The following is a 16,287-nucleotide window of genomic DNA, read 5'->3' on the forward strand; positions in this document are numbered from 1 at the left end:
GGAGTCTAATACTTCAGGGTGGAAGGATTTGTGAAAGGATATGGACACTCCCTTGGATTTTGGCTGCCGGTTCATGCTATGATGCCATTGGTGGTAATAATGATTATTGAGGGTCGGGATATCCGAGCCCCTAAAATGGGTGGGAAACACTTTTTAAAAGATAAAAAGTGCATTTTCTATACAACCATATGGAGACCACAATGAGGAACAGAGGGACATTGCTCCAAATCAGGGACAATCCCTCGAAATGAGGGACAGTTGGGAGCTATGGAACACATAGTTGTTTTAGAAGGTAAGGAATGACATATACTTCATGAATGGGTATTGTCTTCCTTCCTGTAGAGTGTAGAAGACCGGAAGTAGAGGGAACAGTTTCTGGGTAATGAGATACAGATGGTAGAAATCGAGGAGATCACAAAGTTTTGTGTGTCAGGTGAGCGGAGTGTCCCTTCTGTACGTTGTGTAATGAGACTTGTTTGTACGTAATAGGCGCTGATGATGGCTTGATATGATGCGCCCTCCCGCCCGGTGCCCCCCTCCCCCTCCCTCGGTGGCGGATTTTGGCAGGAGATCAGAGTGCTCCCCCCTGTGGAAGCAGTGACCCACAAACCACTCGGATTCACCGACATAACAAGTAAATAACGTCAGTCAGTGTGTGTGAGGAGACGCGATCTGCTCCCAGAGCGGCTGGGCCGGACCTGGGGAACCAATCAATCATCAGAGATCGCTGAGGGGGGACGAGCAGAGACAACTCCGCACAAGGTGGCCGGGAGCAGCCGGGCAGGTACCGTGTACTGGGGGGAGGGGAGGGGGGGTTCGCAGGCTTGTTGCATGCTTCGGTGAATCCTCGTCACGGCTTTACACCCGGAGAGGGGGGAGCTGTGCCAAGGTCGCTGCTTAGTAGAAAAATAATCTAGTACGTCATTAATATGGCGCCAAAAGGTTTGCTGCTTGATAATGTAACACACACCGCCCGCCCTGTCCCAGCACCGAGTGCCGGCATTAGTAGGAAGGAAGACCGGGGGGAGGTGAGGGAGACCGGGCCGACGTGCGGGGACATATGTGTGATATAATGGAGGGTGCGAGGACACCATTCAACTCCTCAGTCATACTGTGTGACATAATGGGGGGGGGGGGACATGTGCTGACATGATGCACCATCCAAGTGTTGGAGGATAATGTGTGAGGTAACATGGGCTCCATCACACGGGGGGGGGGTGACTTAATATGGGCTGGGGGGTGCATAGTGTCTAGGGGGGGGGTAATGTGGGGGAAACATGGTGTCTGTGGGATTCATGATGCGGGGGGGGGGGGACATGGTGGCGTCTGTGGGATTCATGACACGGGGGGGGACATGGTGGCGTCTGTGGGATTCATGACGCGGGGGGGGGACATGGTGGCGTCTGTGGGATTCATGACGCGGGGGGGGACATGGTGGCGTCTGTGGGATTCATGACACGGGGGGGGACATGGTGGCGTCTGTGGGATTCATGACGCGGGGGGGGGGGACGGACATGGTGGCGTCTGTGGGATTCATGACACGGGGGGGGGGGGGGGACACGGTGGCGTCTGTGGGATTCATGACACGGGGGGGGGGGGGGACACGGTGGCGTCTGTGGGATTCATGATGCGGGGGGGGGGACGGACATGGTGGTGTCTGTGGGATTCATGATGCGGGGGGGGGGGGGACATGGTGGCGTCTGTGGGATTCATGACGCGGGGGGGGGGACGGACATGGTGGTGTCTGTGGGATTCATGATGCGGGGGGGGGGGGGACATGGTGGCGTCTGTGGGATTCATGACGCGGGGGGGGGGACGGACATGGTGGTGTCTGTGGGATTCATGATGCGGGGGGGGGGGGGACATGGTGGCGTCTGTGGGATTCATGACGCGGGGGGGGACGGACATGGTGGCGTCTGTGGGATTCATGACGCGGGGGGGGGGACGGACATGGTGGCGTCTGTGGGATTCATGACGCGGGGGGGGGACGGACATGGTGGCGTCTGTGGGATTCATGACACGGGGGGGGGGACATGGTGGCGTCTGTGGGATTCATGACGCGGGGGGGGGACGTGGTGGCGTCTGTGGGATTCATGACGCGGGGGGGGGGGACATGGTGGCGTCTGTGGGATTCATGACACGGGGGGGGGGACATGGTGGCGTCTGTGGGATTCATGACACGGGGGGGGACATGGTGGCGTCTGTGGGATTCATGACGCGGGGGGGGGGGACATGGTGGCGTCTGTGGGATTCGTGACACGGGGGGGGGGGACACATGGTGGCGTCTGTGAGATTCGTGACACGGGGGGGGGGGGACATGGTGGCATCTGTGGGATTCATGACGCGGGGGGGGGGACATGGTGGCGTCTGTGGGATTCATGACGCGGGGGGGGACGGACATGGTGGCGTCTGTGGGATTCATGACACGGGGGGGGGGGACATGGTGGCGTCTGTGGGATTCATGATGCGGGGGGGGGGGTTCAGAGTTGTATGGTGTGCTGACATGGCACACCCTTGAAGTGCTGGATCATATTGATGTCATGGTGTGTAAAGTATGCTGAAAGGTGGAGTTGGGGGCTCTGTCAATGTTTCTCAAGTACCCCCAACAGGTCATGTTTTCAGGCTTTCCATTATTTTGCACAGGTGATTTGATCAGTTTCACTACATAGTTAGGTTGTAAAAAGACAGAAGTCCATCCAGTTAAACCAAAAAAAAAAAGTCCCATATACCCAATCCTATATTTACAGTTGATCCAGAGGAAGGCGAAAAACCCCTGTAAAGCATGACCTAATTTGCTATAGCAGGGAAAAAAAATCCTTCCTGTTCTTCACTGCCTTAGTAAATACCACAGCCGTGTCATCTGAGGGGAAATCCACAAAACATGACCTGTTGGGGGTACTTGAGGGCTGTAGTTGGGAAACATTGCTCTGTGTGACCTTTTGACCTATTGATTTATCCCTTAGATGGGCCATTTAAAAAAAAAAAATAAAAAATTCAACGCACTAAAGCTAGGTTCACATCTGTGCGGGCGATTGCCACTACGGCACCACACCTGTTCTTGTAGCCGCAACCACCTGCACAGGAAAACGTAGATGTGTGTGGGTGCCATTAATCCTAACGGAACACTGGAAATCGCTCCCACTCTAGGAAATGCACCGCACTTGCGGTTCCGTACAGGCTGCAATCCCAAAAATGGAGCAGGGACCTTTTTCCTGCCTTTCAGGAGGCACAGCAGCCCATTCAAATGAATGGGCTGCTGTGCCCACGCAAAACGTGGCTTGCAAGGCTGCATCAGTGTGAACCAAGACTAAAATACACATTTGTGGCCTCGGTCTACAGCTACTGTATGTGCTGAGGCAACACGTGCATAGATGCTCGCTTTTATATGTGTTGTATTGGACAGCTCAGTCATTTGTTGTTGGGCGACAACTTAAAATCTTTTAGGAGTATATAATTACACTATCCCCATTTATGTGTGGGGGTGTCCTGTGTATCTATATGTGTATGTGGGGGTGGGGGGTGTCCGGTGTATGTGTGTGTATGTATGTATGTATATATATATATATATATATATATATATATATATATATATATATATATATATATATATATATATATATTTATTATACTTTTTTTTTTTCTCTTAAACTATAACTAAAGGCAAAACTTATTTTTTAGTTTGGATAGAGTGGAGATTGATTAGAACACCTGTCAGTTTTTTTTTTTGCTGTCTGTGCCCCCGTTAAGCAGGTTCTCCCTCTCTATTTGTCCTGTTTACCATTATCAGTGAAGGTAAAAGAAAATCCCAAATTTTGGGTTGTCCCCAAAGAAATAATAAAGGAAAATCTTCCAATGGAAACACTAGTTATGGTGACCTGGGGGTCCCCATGGAATTCCCTTTTTATTTGCAGGGATTTCCTCTCTTCCTGTTTGGCTTTGGGACAGGAAGTGAAGGGTAGTTTCCACAATGGGACACAGATGGTGGTAAAAAAATCTCACATTAGTTATAACCCTCTCTTGCTCTATCCAAAATGAAGAAAAATGTTTTGCTTATAGTTCTACTTTAAGTTCAGTACTATCGCAAGGGGGCTGTCAAACCCCTATGTGATAATACTGGCATGACAGGTCTCCTTTATTAGTCTTCCTGGCACTAAAAATAAAGATCTGCTCTCCTGGCTACAGGATGTAATAGTCATGAACCAGGAAGTGCTCAGATCAGAGTGAGGATCAGTGAACAGATATTCTGCATACATCACTACACAATCGTTGCCCTATTGAAGTGATCGGGTGGCTTTACAGCCCTCTAGGTCACTTCTGTTAAGGCCAGAAGCACGCTGTTCAAATTTAAAACAAGCTCACGTCTACTGTTGCAGCTGCAAGCTAGCTTAAACCCTAATGCCGCGTACACACGATCGGACTTTCCGGCAGAAAAGGTCTGACGGAACGAATCCGTCGGATGTTCCCATCCTGTGTGGGCTTCATCAGACCTTTTCTGTCAAAATCTGAGGGACCTTAGAAATAGAACATGTTTCAAATCTTTCCGACGGACTCAATTCCTATTGAAAAAAAAAGTTCGTCTGTATGCTAGTCCGGACCGAAAACGACGCAAGGGCAGCTACTGGCTATTGAACTTCCTTTTCTAGTCCGGTCGTACGTCATCAATCATGTTTGAAACAATCAGGCTTTGGTGGGATCATGTGTAGGCAAGTCAGTTTCGTCGGAACTCCGTCAAAGTCCTTAGGAGTCCAGTCCGACGAGAAGTCCGCTCATGTGTACGCGACATAAGGCCTTGTTAACATGGGTGCCAATGCCTTTACTTGGTAAATGGGCCGTTTGTTTCAGAACCTAGCTGGCAGGTGCTGCCTTCAAGCAGCACATTTAAAGGGGTCGTAAAGGCTCGTGTTTTTTCACCTTAATGCATCCTATGTGTGTAAAATATAAATACATAAAATATATATATATACACACACACTCCCACACCTATGGGGATTGTTTAATTATACACGCTTAAGGCTGCATTTGCACCTGTGACATGGGAAAATTAGAAAAAACACGTGCTGTTCTTGCAGTGCCATGATTTCTTAATGCACCCCAAACATGGGTAGCAGTTGCGTGTTTTGTTGCGCACTTTCGCTATTAACAAAATGCATGTCACCAAATGCACTTGGTTTAGGGCTAAAAAAATGGTACTTGAGCTTGCGTACGACAGGTGCCCCATTCAAGAAAAATGTTGCTTAGGTGTGGATGCAGTGTAAAAGTTCCATGATATACAAGCCATTTCTGAGGAGCCTTCTGATCAGATCTGCCTGTCAGGAAGCTCCTTGTTGGTTTTGCCTCCTTTCCTCCTCGTTCTGCCCTAAACATGACAGATGAGGTAAAAGGATGTAAACTAACATGTCTGTTCAGCTCTGTGAGGAAAAAATTGAAGTGACAAAAGTGACATCTGTTCTGCTCTTCCCAGATTCAGCAGGGGATCTGTTTATGGATCTCTTAATAATTGGAACAGACACTGCTCTTCTTGGCAGTCAAAGGGTTCTAGTCCTTTGGAGCCTACCCTCTGTATGGGTGAGAAGGGGTTCTAATTCTGATCCCTAGCAAGCCTTACAGAAGGGCAGCCCCTCGGGAGCCTGAATGACGGCTGTTTGTTTATTCTTTTGGCGGGTGTGGGCTATACACGTGCAGTCCTCGTTGTTGCAGCAGATGGAATGTTGGGCTTTTCTAAACGTTCTCAATTGAAGCACTGCCCCAGGATTCAAACGCTGGGGAGTCTGTGGTTGCCACGTGAGAGAAGGGGTGGGGCAGGTGCATGGGCTGCAAGTCTTGTCACTGCTGGTGCCAGGGCTGTGCCTGCTCCTTCCACCCTAATGCAGATCTGCAGGCTACAGAAGGGTTAATGATCCACGCTTGGCTCAGGCTTTGTGCAACGGCTTGCGTTCTCTGCTTAGAAAGCAAATAAGCCAATCAGCAGCCCATGTCATGTTGAACATTTGCATTGTGTGGTGAACGGTCATAGGGAAAACCTCCCGGTGTTTACTTTACTGCCGCCTCATTTGCACCAATGGGGGGGGGGGGGGGGGGGTCAGTTAGTGGAACACGTGGCTACTGAAAGTTCACACAATGCTTTATGGCATATTTGTGTGTTGTGATTGTAACGGTTCTTTTTACTGCCAGAGGTGGGATGTGTTGCAATTTCACTGGAAGTCATCACATGCAGACAGATGTGGCCTAGACAGCACTTCCTATTTATTTTTAAGCCTTGAGGCTATGTGAGGTGATCCCTATGTACTTCTGTATGCAGACTGTAGTGGTTACAAATGAGGGAATTGATTCATAGCTGTAAAAAGCCTAATATATGGATGAACATAGGCAGCAGGCATGCCATTTCTTCCACTCTAAATAAAGTGCAGTGTCAGCCTCCACTTATGTAACTCTTCTGAATAGCCTGGTTACTCAGTGTAGTGACAGTATTGGTGGCATTATGCAGAGTCAGGAGGGATGTGCTTTCTAGAACTGTCTAGATGAGTGGGTGGGGAGGAAATATGTAACGCTTTCAGCCCCTAGACTGAGCCTTGCCTGCAGTACACTTCAGATGTTGTGTAGGACTGCTGGATCTTACCTCCCTTTGGTTAGCACCTGGTGTGATCAGCTGTTGGGGAAACCACCCATTGATTTGTGTTTTCCAGGAGGGATCTCTGAGTCAGCTGATTCTATGTAAACATAGTAACAGTACAGCTTGCCAAAACATTGCCAATATACAATCAGCTTTTACTTTGTGGTGAAGAAATAACACTTGTACAGCAAAGCTTATGTTTGATGAGGTTTGTTTTGTTAACTTCCAGGGCCCACCATGGATTTTCACAGCACAGAGCAGATTTGACTACATGAATTATGCATGTTTATGTCCGATTTATGGTCAGATTGATTTCTTTTGTTTTTTTTCTGCCTTTGCATTAGTGTGCCCCTTTGAATTAAAATACTATTGTAAACAGAAAAAAATATATAGTATGATGTGTTGCAAAAGCTAATCACTTGCTGTTTGCAGTTTTGTATCCATATACCAGTGTTTCCAAATTCTGCTGCTCGAGGACTGTCAACTGGTAATACTTCACAGGCCTCTATTTAGTTGATTGAGCTCAGTGTGAAAGAAGCACACAGATTATTTCATGTGGCTGTACGGAGATCTGGAAAACTTGCCTTTTTCGGCTCTCTGTAGTGGGGAAACGCTAGTTTAAAGCCCAACTCTGGGTGCCAAAATCTCACCAGTATTGCAGTAGTTGGGGCACTTTCACACTGATGTAGTGCCGTTTTCTTACACTGCGGGTGCAATGCAAGGCCTGGTTCACACCTATGCAGTTTGCTTTTGATCCATTTCTGCAGTGCGTTTTGCATTTTTACACATGCGATTTTTCCTGCGTTTTGCATTCCTTATGCTATTGTTTTTTGGCCAATTTGTGGTACAATCGTGGCAAAAAAACCTGCACTATATGCTTTTCCGCAGCTTCTCCATCGAAGTATATGAAACCAAAAACGCACCGTTTTGCATCTAAAAAAAGTTCCTGGCCCTTTGCAAAAATGCAGCAGTTAAAAAAGCATTGATGTGAACATGTCCCATAGGAATACATTCACATCTAGGGACAGAATCCTATGAGCCCCAACCCGCAGACCCTGACAAACACCGGGCAAGGGTTGTCTGGAAGAGACCCTTGTCCTCATCAACATGGGGGCAAGGTGCTTTGGGGTGGGGGGGGTGGGGGGCGCAGAGCCCACCCCCCCATGTTGATGGCATGTGGCCTGGTATGGTCCAGGAGGGGGGGGGCAGCGCTCGCTCCCCCCCCCCCTTTTTCCTGACCTGCCGGGGCTGCGTGCTCGGATGAGGGTCTGACACGGATCTTGGGGGGGGGGGGGGGTTCCCCATAAGATCCATACCAGACCGAAGGGTCCAAAATTATTTACGTTTTAGTGAGGTTCCCCTTCAAGATTCTCAGCACACAAGTCGCACCGCAAGTTGGATTTTATTTATTTCAGTTACTTATATAGCGCCGTCAATTTACACAGCACTTTACATATATATTGTACATTCACAACATCAGTCCCTACCCTCAAGGAGCTTACAATCTAAGGTCCCTAACTCACATTCATACATACTAGGGACAATTTAGACAGGACCCAATTAACCTACCAGCATGTCTTTGACCATCTTGATCTGACTTCTGGTGCGACATCTATTCAAATCAATGGGCTCCCATAGGGAACCATTGATTTTAAATAGAGACAGAGAAAGGTGGCTAAAAGCTAGCGCGGCTAAACGCGCATTGACACCAGTGCAAAACGCTTTTTTTTTTTTTTCCTGGTGTTGGAACTAGCTTTACAGTTTGTTTTTAAGAACATCTGTTTGTATGACGCCTTGCATGCATATCTGCTGTCTTCAGCTTGCTATATTCTTTTGAATTCTTGCATCATGTTATAATTTTTACTTCCTCATTCAGCAGTAGAAGTGGATTCTTTGCATACACTGTGTGACAGCTGATTGGAGGAAAGCCCCCCCCCCCCCCTCCGCATAGGCAGAGGAAGGAAGGAATGTGCAGAGAGCTGTGCTGAGACAAGACAAGCTCTCTGCTAATCTATTTATAGCACCCACCCCCACAAAAATTTCAGGCTGGTTTTAGCTCGGTTGTCAGAGAACTTGTCAGAATTTATCCTACTGATAAGAGGAACGAAACTGCAGAAAGACACGGGACTTGGGGCTTTGGAGAGAGATAAGTAAACACTACAGATATATGTACCCAGGTCAAATTTCATGAATCAGGTTTACATCCACTTTAATGCAAGGAATGCATCTTAGGCCTGGAGATTGCTTAAAAACTCCAAACATTATATATTTTCCGAAGCACGCACCTTAGAAAATGGTGGTTTCAGTTTTTATGTTGCAGGATATTAGCGCTATGGTTTATGAAATGCAAACTTCCAGTACATTAAATACACTAAAGTTAATTTTAGGGTACATAAATGTGAGATATTACCTTTCTTTTTAATTTTTGATAAATTATAATTGAGCTTACACCAAGTAAATGCCCAAGGTGTCAAACCTTAAAATTATGCGCTCCCGTGAAATGGCGAAAATACGCTATATTTTCCCTAGGCATTTCTTTAAAAGGCCTTTCAGGTCATTAGTTTACCACTTGACCTCTGGAAGATTTACCCTCCTTCATGACCAGGCCATTTTTTGCGATGCAGCACTGCGTTGCTTTAACTGATAATCACGTGGTCATGTGATGCTGTACTCAAAATTGATGTCCCTTCTTTTTCCACACAAATAGAGCTTTCTTTTGGTGGTATTTAACCACTTGCCGACCACCGATATACGTCCTTACTTTGAGGACGGATATCAAGGTTATGGCAGCAGCTTGCTGCCATAACCCCGGTATCCTCGTGTTTGGCCGGCGTACGGCTAAAAGATAAAAGTGGTCTCTGCGGCACATTCGCCGCAAGATCACTTTTATTGGCGGCAGGAGAGGGCCCCCCTCCCGCCACGCTCTGGTGCCCTCCGCCACTTACCGGAGCCGTCGGCAGCGGCGGAGGAGATCCGGTTCTCTCGGTGGCTGTGCATGGAGACGAGTGAGGAGAAGATGGCCCCCACCCGTTTCCATGACATTGCAGGGCGGAAGCGATGTCAAAACGTCACTTCTGCCCATAGCTCTTAAAGGGCCATTTTTTTAAATAATTTTTTTAAATGACAATTTTTTTTTTTTAATATTGCATTTTAGTGTAAATATGAGATCTGAGGTCTTTTTGACCCCAGATCTCATATTTAAGAGGTCCTGTCATGCTTTATTCTTTTACAAGGGATGTTTACATTCCTTGTAATAGGAATAAAAGTGACACAATTTTTATTTTTTTTTTTAAAACAGTGTAAATATAAAAAATGTAAAATAAATTAAAAAAAAATATTTTTAAACGCGTCCCATCCTGCCGAGCTCCTGTGCAGAAGAGCACACATACGTGAGTAGCGCCCGCATATTAAAACGGTGTTCAAACCACACATGTGAGGTATCACTGCGATCGGTAGAGCGAGAACAATAATTCTAGCCCTAGACCTCCTCTGTACCTCAAAACATGCAACCTGTAGAATTTTTTTAAAACATCGCCTATGGTGATTTTAAGGATAAAAGTTTGTCACCATTCCATGAGCGAGCGCAATTTTGAAGCGTGACAGGTTGGGTATCCATTTACTCGGCGTAACATTATCTTTCACAATATAAAAAAAAAATTGGGCTAACTTTACTGTTTTATTTTTTAATTAAAAAAGTGTATTTTTTCCAAAAAAAGTGCGCTTGTTAGACCGCTGCGCAAATACGGTGTGACAGAAAGTATTGCAACGACTGCCATTTTATTCTCTAGGGTGTTAGAACCCCCAAACATTATGCATTTTTTTTTCTAAGTAATTTTCTATCAAAAAAACTGTTTTTAACTTGTAAACATCACATCTAAAAAAGAGGCCCGGTTTTTAAGTGGTTAATCACCTCTGCGGTTTTAACTTTTTACGCTATAAACAAAAAAGACTGGCCATTTTGAAAAAAAAAAAAATTTTTTTACTTTCTGCTATAAAACCTATCCAATAAAAAAATGTAAAAAAATCAAATTTCTTCATAAATTTCAGCCAATATTGTGCTACATATTTTTGGTTAAAAAAAATCCCTATCAGCGTATATTGATTGGTTTGCACAAAAGTTATAGTGTCTACAAACTACAGGATAGGTTTATGGAATTTGTATTTTATTTCTTTTTTTTTTACTAGTAATGGGGGCGATCAGTGACTTATATCGGGACTGCGATATTGCGGCAGACAAATCGGACACTAACGCAGGCTGGGTTCACACTAGAGCGCGAAGCGGCACACAGCACTGGGCTTCTGGCTGAATTCGGATCTGAAATGGACCAAAAGATGCACAGGACTCCTGTGCCATTCGCTCGGGAGATGTGTGAACCGGCTACATAGAGAACCAGTCATAATCTCCTGCTATGCGAAGAAATCCGCATCCAATTCTCAATAGTGTGAACCCAGCCTCACACTTTTGACACTTTTTGGGAACCTGTTACACGAATACAGTGATCAGTGCTAAAAAATATGCACTGTCACTGTACTAAAGACACTGGTTGGGAAGGGGTTGACATCAGGGGTGACCAAAGGGGTAACGGTGTGCCTAACCAGTGTTTGTGTGCTGTGTGGAGGTGCTTTTACTAGGGGAAGGCATGGATCCATGTTTCTGCTTTGCCTTGCCGCCGTATATCTAAGTTTATACGGTCGTTGCATTGGAGCTCTGGTGCTAGAATGATCTCTCTGGTAAGCTCAGGGATATGTAATGTTTAAGGCAATTGGCATTTTTGTACATTGGTGCCCCAACCCATCCATTTTTGTATGTATATGGGGATGTTTAAAACCTGTGATTGACAGCCCCAGACCAGGAAGTGATGTCATACATGTCCTTTCTGATCCATTCTCAGGAGAGGGAAGTCTATGAACGGATGTTAGTAGAGCTTCTGGCACCCTTCCTAGCTACACCCACCATGACCGCACAGGGCCACAGGTGGGACAGCGGAACCTGGTATACGTGGGGGATTGACATATTGTGCCTGTTATGGAAGTGGTCAGGCAGCTTTACAGCTGCTCGTATCACTTATACATGAAAGCAGTCAGCTTTACAAATATTTACACACTCCCGGGAGGTATAGCAGACATGAGTGTGATTTAAAAAGCACCTGTTCCAAGTGCTGTTTTAAAATTGCGATAGGGTTTAAGTGGTTAACACAAAAAAAAAAAAAAAAAAAAAAATGTCAGATGCCATCGCTCGCTTACCTTCAGAAAATACCAGTTGCAAAGAGTCATGTCAGAATTCTTAGTCCACATACTTGTGTTGGGCAGTGACTCAGAATGTATTGGAAGATATTTGATTAGTGTGACCACAAGGTAATTAGCCCCTATTCACACGTGAGTGTTTTTCTGTTTGTTTCCTTGTGCCTGACTACGCTTTACTGCACCTGATAACACAGAATCCCAATCCTTCTAATTGTCCCAGTGGCAGCTTCCTGGACCTCAGATGTGGTGGCTGCATTCGATTTATTTTTTTTCTTTATTTTCATTTGGTGTATGCGGCCAGTAACTCACTTCTGTCTTAGGCAAGATTTACATCTATGCATGTGCGATTAATGCTTTTTTGAGGCCCGTTTTTTCAGCAAAATTTGTAATTTTTTTAATGTGTTTTGTGTTTTTGGGATTTGGTAATGTTGCTAGAAGGAAGTGTCTGTTGTCATGCAGAAAATGTAACAAAAAAGCATGTACATGCGTTTTTTGTGCGATTCCATTGAAGCCTGTGGAGCCAAAAACACAAGTGCCTGCACATTTCCAAAAAACGCACTGGTGAAAACTTCATAGTTGTTAAAGTGGTGTTCTGGCCGAAATTATACTTTTTAAATAAAAATACCCCTATAATACACAAGCTTAATGTATTCTAGTAAAGTTAGTCTGTAAACTAAGGTCTGTTTTGTTAGTTTATAGCAGTAGTTTGTTTTATAAACTTACAGCAGGCCATGGCCATCTTAAGTGTGGGCATCTGAAGCCAGACTGTATTTCTTCCTGGATCTCATCCTTGCAGATCTCGCACATGCTCAGTGCAGCACAAGCAGTGTAATAGGTTTCAGGTCAGGTTTCCATAGCAACGGCAGTTTCAGAGGAAGTTGCCGCCCCTTCCCAGAAGGCATTGCAAACAGGAAATGATGCGATGGGCCGCGGCCAGGGAGGAGGAAGTGAAAAATGAATACAGCAAATATACAGTATGTGCTGAGAAAAAAAATAAAAAAATATCCAATTTGTTTACAGTGCACAGTTTAGTGAGGGATGCTGAAGAGTTGTAAAAGTGGGTGGAACTCCACTTTAAGCGGATCCATAGGAACCAATGTTAAATGGACTGTAGTGCGTTTCTGCAAATGCACTGAAAAAATAGGTGTAAGCCTAGTCTTGGGGTGCTTCCACTCTGGATGAACGGTGCACATATTTGCCAGTACTGGATGAAGGTGCAACAGAGACCTTTTTGGGCAACAGCAGTGTCAGTATGAGGAGAGGGTATTGTGAGATGCACTTGCGCATTTAGATGGGACTTGGCTAACAGATTGAAGTCGAACTCCAGCTAACGCTTATAAAGCAGTTACAGCATTTTTTTTTCCTTTTGGGATAAAGGTTTGACACAAATGATTAAAAGCTGACAATTGTAAACACCCCTTTCAGTGTTAAATGGTTTGTCCCAACCCCCTAACTGACAATTTTGTTGGACAGTTTGGTCTGTTAAAAAATAACAGACCTACTGGTTGGATCAACAAGTGGAAAATCAGCCTGAAAAAGAAGGTAGCCTGCACATCTGAGAATAGGTGCAATATAATGCATTTGGGGGGGGGGGGGGGGGGGGGTGTTTAACAATGCTTTAAAGCCTTTAGGCTTCATGCAGGCAGCAGTTGCACAATGGCCATATATTTGGGTGTAATTTTGTGCCTGGAATTCACGAATACAGCCTATTGCCAGCAGTCTGTTAAATACGCCCTTTACACAAGTACCACTCGGATGTGCTTATCCACTGCGTATTTCAACCTGTAATTGATTTAGACAGGCAGCAGATTATATGCTACATCTGTGACTCTTGTGCAGAAAATTGCGTCTGAACGTATGCTGTAAGTCCCTTTTGCAGCTGTCTGCAGGAAGCTTAAAGTGGAGATCCAATCGTTTGTAAGTTTATTAAAAGTCATCGGCTACAAAAAGTGTAACTGCTGACTTTTAAAAAACACTCACATGTCCCACGGTTTAGCCGACGCGGCCGCCAGAAGCCTCCCTCCTCTCCCCCTCCTCTCGGTGGAGCCTTCATTGCAAGTGTGCGCACCCGACTGTGACAGCTTGTGGCTTCACAGCCGGGCATGCATTGCGCAAGTCGTGCTGCGATCTTAGTGGCCAGGCAATTTTCTGGTACCTGCGACATGCCCCAGAAGATTGCAGAGAGGGAGAGGAGTTGCCGCCTAGGCATAGAGGCAAAGGAAGTGGGACAGCAAGTACCTGTCAAAACTAGATACCCACTTCCATACAAAATGACATGCCATGTAAGGGGGCGAGTAGTGCTTAAAGTAGAAGTTCCACTTTTGGGTGGAACTCTACTTTAACCACTTCAGCCCCAGAAAAATGTACCCCCTTCCTGACCAGAGCATTTTTTGGGATTCGGCACTGCATCGCTTTAACTGAAAGTGGCGCGGTCGTGTGACGTGGCACCCAAACAAAGTTGACGTCCTTTTTTTCCCACAAATAGAGCTTTCTTTTGGTGGTATTTGATCACCTCTGCGGTTTTTATTTTTTGCGCTAGAAACAAAAAAAGAGTGACAGTTTAAAAAAAAAAACAATATTTTTTACTTTTTGCTATAATAAATATCCCCCCAAAATATCTATCTATCTATCTATCTATCTATCTATCTCTAACACATTTTTTCCTCTACATATTTTTGGTAAAAGCAATAAGCGTGTATATTGATTGGTTTGCGCAAAAGTTATAGCGTCTACAAAATAGGGGATAGTTTTATGGCATTTTTATTGTTTAATTTTTTATTTTTTTTTGTTATTAATGGCAGCGTTCTGCGATTTATATCGGGACTGCGACATTATGGCAGACACATCGTACACTTTTGATACTATTTTGGGACCATTGTCATTTATACAGCGATCAGTGCTATAAAAATGCACTGATTATTATGAAAATGACACTGGCAGGGAAGTGGTTAAACACTAGGGGACAATGAAGGGGTTAAGTGTGTCCTAGGGAGTGATTCTAACTATGGGGATGGCCTTCCACTCGCATGACATCGGTCACTGTTCCCGATGACAGGGAGCGGTGATCTCTGTCATGTCACAAGGCAAAACGGGGAAATGCCCTGTTTACGTAGGCACTTCCCCGTTCTGCGGCTCCATAACACGATCGCCCGGAGACCGGTGGATACAGAGTCCGCGGTCCCACGGGCACGCTGTAGGCGGCGGCGCGTCCACTAGTCCCGCCAATTAAAGGGGACATACAGGTACGACCATTTGCCCACCGCTGCCATTGTGCAGACGTATATCGGCGTGCAGCGGTCGGCAAGTGGTTAACTTAGCCAATTTTTTTTTTTTTTTGCTATATGTGGAGATATTTTCCCTTTCTTCCCTTTTCCTTTGACTGCGAGACACGTTTTCAGGGGAATGGTTGCCACTGATACAGGAAGAAATAAAAATGCTGAAGAAAAAAGATTTACATCAGATGCAGTCCAGTGCATTTTTATTCTGCATCAAAAAATGCATGGGCAGTGTTTAACATGGTTTCCAATGGCCCTAGTTCACACCACACCAATGCAGTGAGTTCCAGTGCAGTCAAATGTAGAACATCACATTAAAATTGTACCTCAACTCTCATGTCCTCAGTTGAGGGGGAAAAATTGGACTGGAACACATCAAAAACGCGCATGCAGAAGTGCGTCTGGAACGCAGAAATAGTGGTGTGAACCAGCTCTTAGCTCTATCCTATTCTTCTAAAAAAAAAAAAAAAAAATTTGGTCGTTCTCCATTGGAGAAATTTCCCTGGACTTCCTGTCCTTAGAGGAAATTAGAGGAATCTCCCCATTAGGGACACAGCAGCAAAAAATATATTCTACTCAAACTTTTCAGAATGAAAAACATGGCTGTTCCTGGCCCCTTTTCTTTAAAGTGGAGGGCCACCCTGAAAAAAAAAATTGCTCCAAAAAAATCTTTAAAAAAATAAAAAACATTTGAAAAAAAAAAAAATTTAAACTTACCTGAACCCTTGTTGCTAGGCAGTCTTCCTAATCTGCCTCTTTCTATTCCGCGGCGTGTCCTGTTCCTCGGTGAGCGGCCCCGTTGCTTTTTGGGAACTGTGTGTGTTCCCAGAAAACCACGGGGCCATTCACAGAGCGCTGCGCTGCACGTGCGCAGTAGGAAAGTGGCAGTGAAGCTGCAAGGCTCCACTGCCTGTTTCCATTAGTTAGGATGGCAGTGCCGAGGGACGGGTCGGCCTCAGGCGGCCGACATCGCGGGCACCCAGGACATGTAAGTGTAATTATTTAAAGTCAGCAGCTACAGTGTTTTTCGCTGGCCGGAATCCCGCTTTAAATGCTAGTTGCGTGGCTATTATGCTGACCCTGTGCTTCAATAATCTGAGTAACTAACCTAGTACTAATTTACCCTTAATATTTAAAGTGTATGTTGAGCAAAAACTC

At 45.4% G+C, this 16,287-nt stretch overlaps 1 protein-coding gene across 3 annotated transcripts in view; it reads left to right on the forward strand.

The window, feature by feature from the left end:
- Positions 1-328: 328 nt before the first annotated feature.
- The window catches only part of JADE1 (jade family PHD finger 1), a 186,156-nt gene continuing 170,197 nt past the window's right edge, over positions 329-16,287 (forward strand). Inside the window, exon 1 of one of the 3 annotated variants that reach the window (XM_073603792.1) lies at positions 329-433. The gene's annotated coding sequence lies outside the window, so the exon portion shown is untranslated. Of the gene's footprint in view, positions 434-459; positions 785-16,287 lie in introns of those variants that run through there. The other 2 variants (XM_073603793.1, XM_073603791.1) reach the window with 2 other exon arrangements.

The sequence above is a fragment of the Aquarana catesbeiana genome, linkage group LG01, assembly GCF_042186555.1.
Source record: "Aquarana catesbeiana isolate 2022-GZ linkage group LG01, ASM4218655v1, whole genome shotgun sequence".
Classification (NCBI taxonomy): Eukaryota; Metazoa; Chordata; class Amphibia; order Anura; family Ranidae; genus Aquarana; species Aquarana catesbeiana.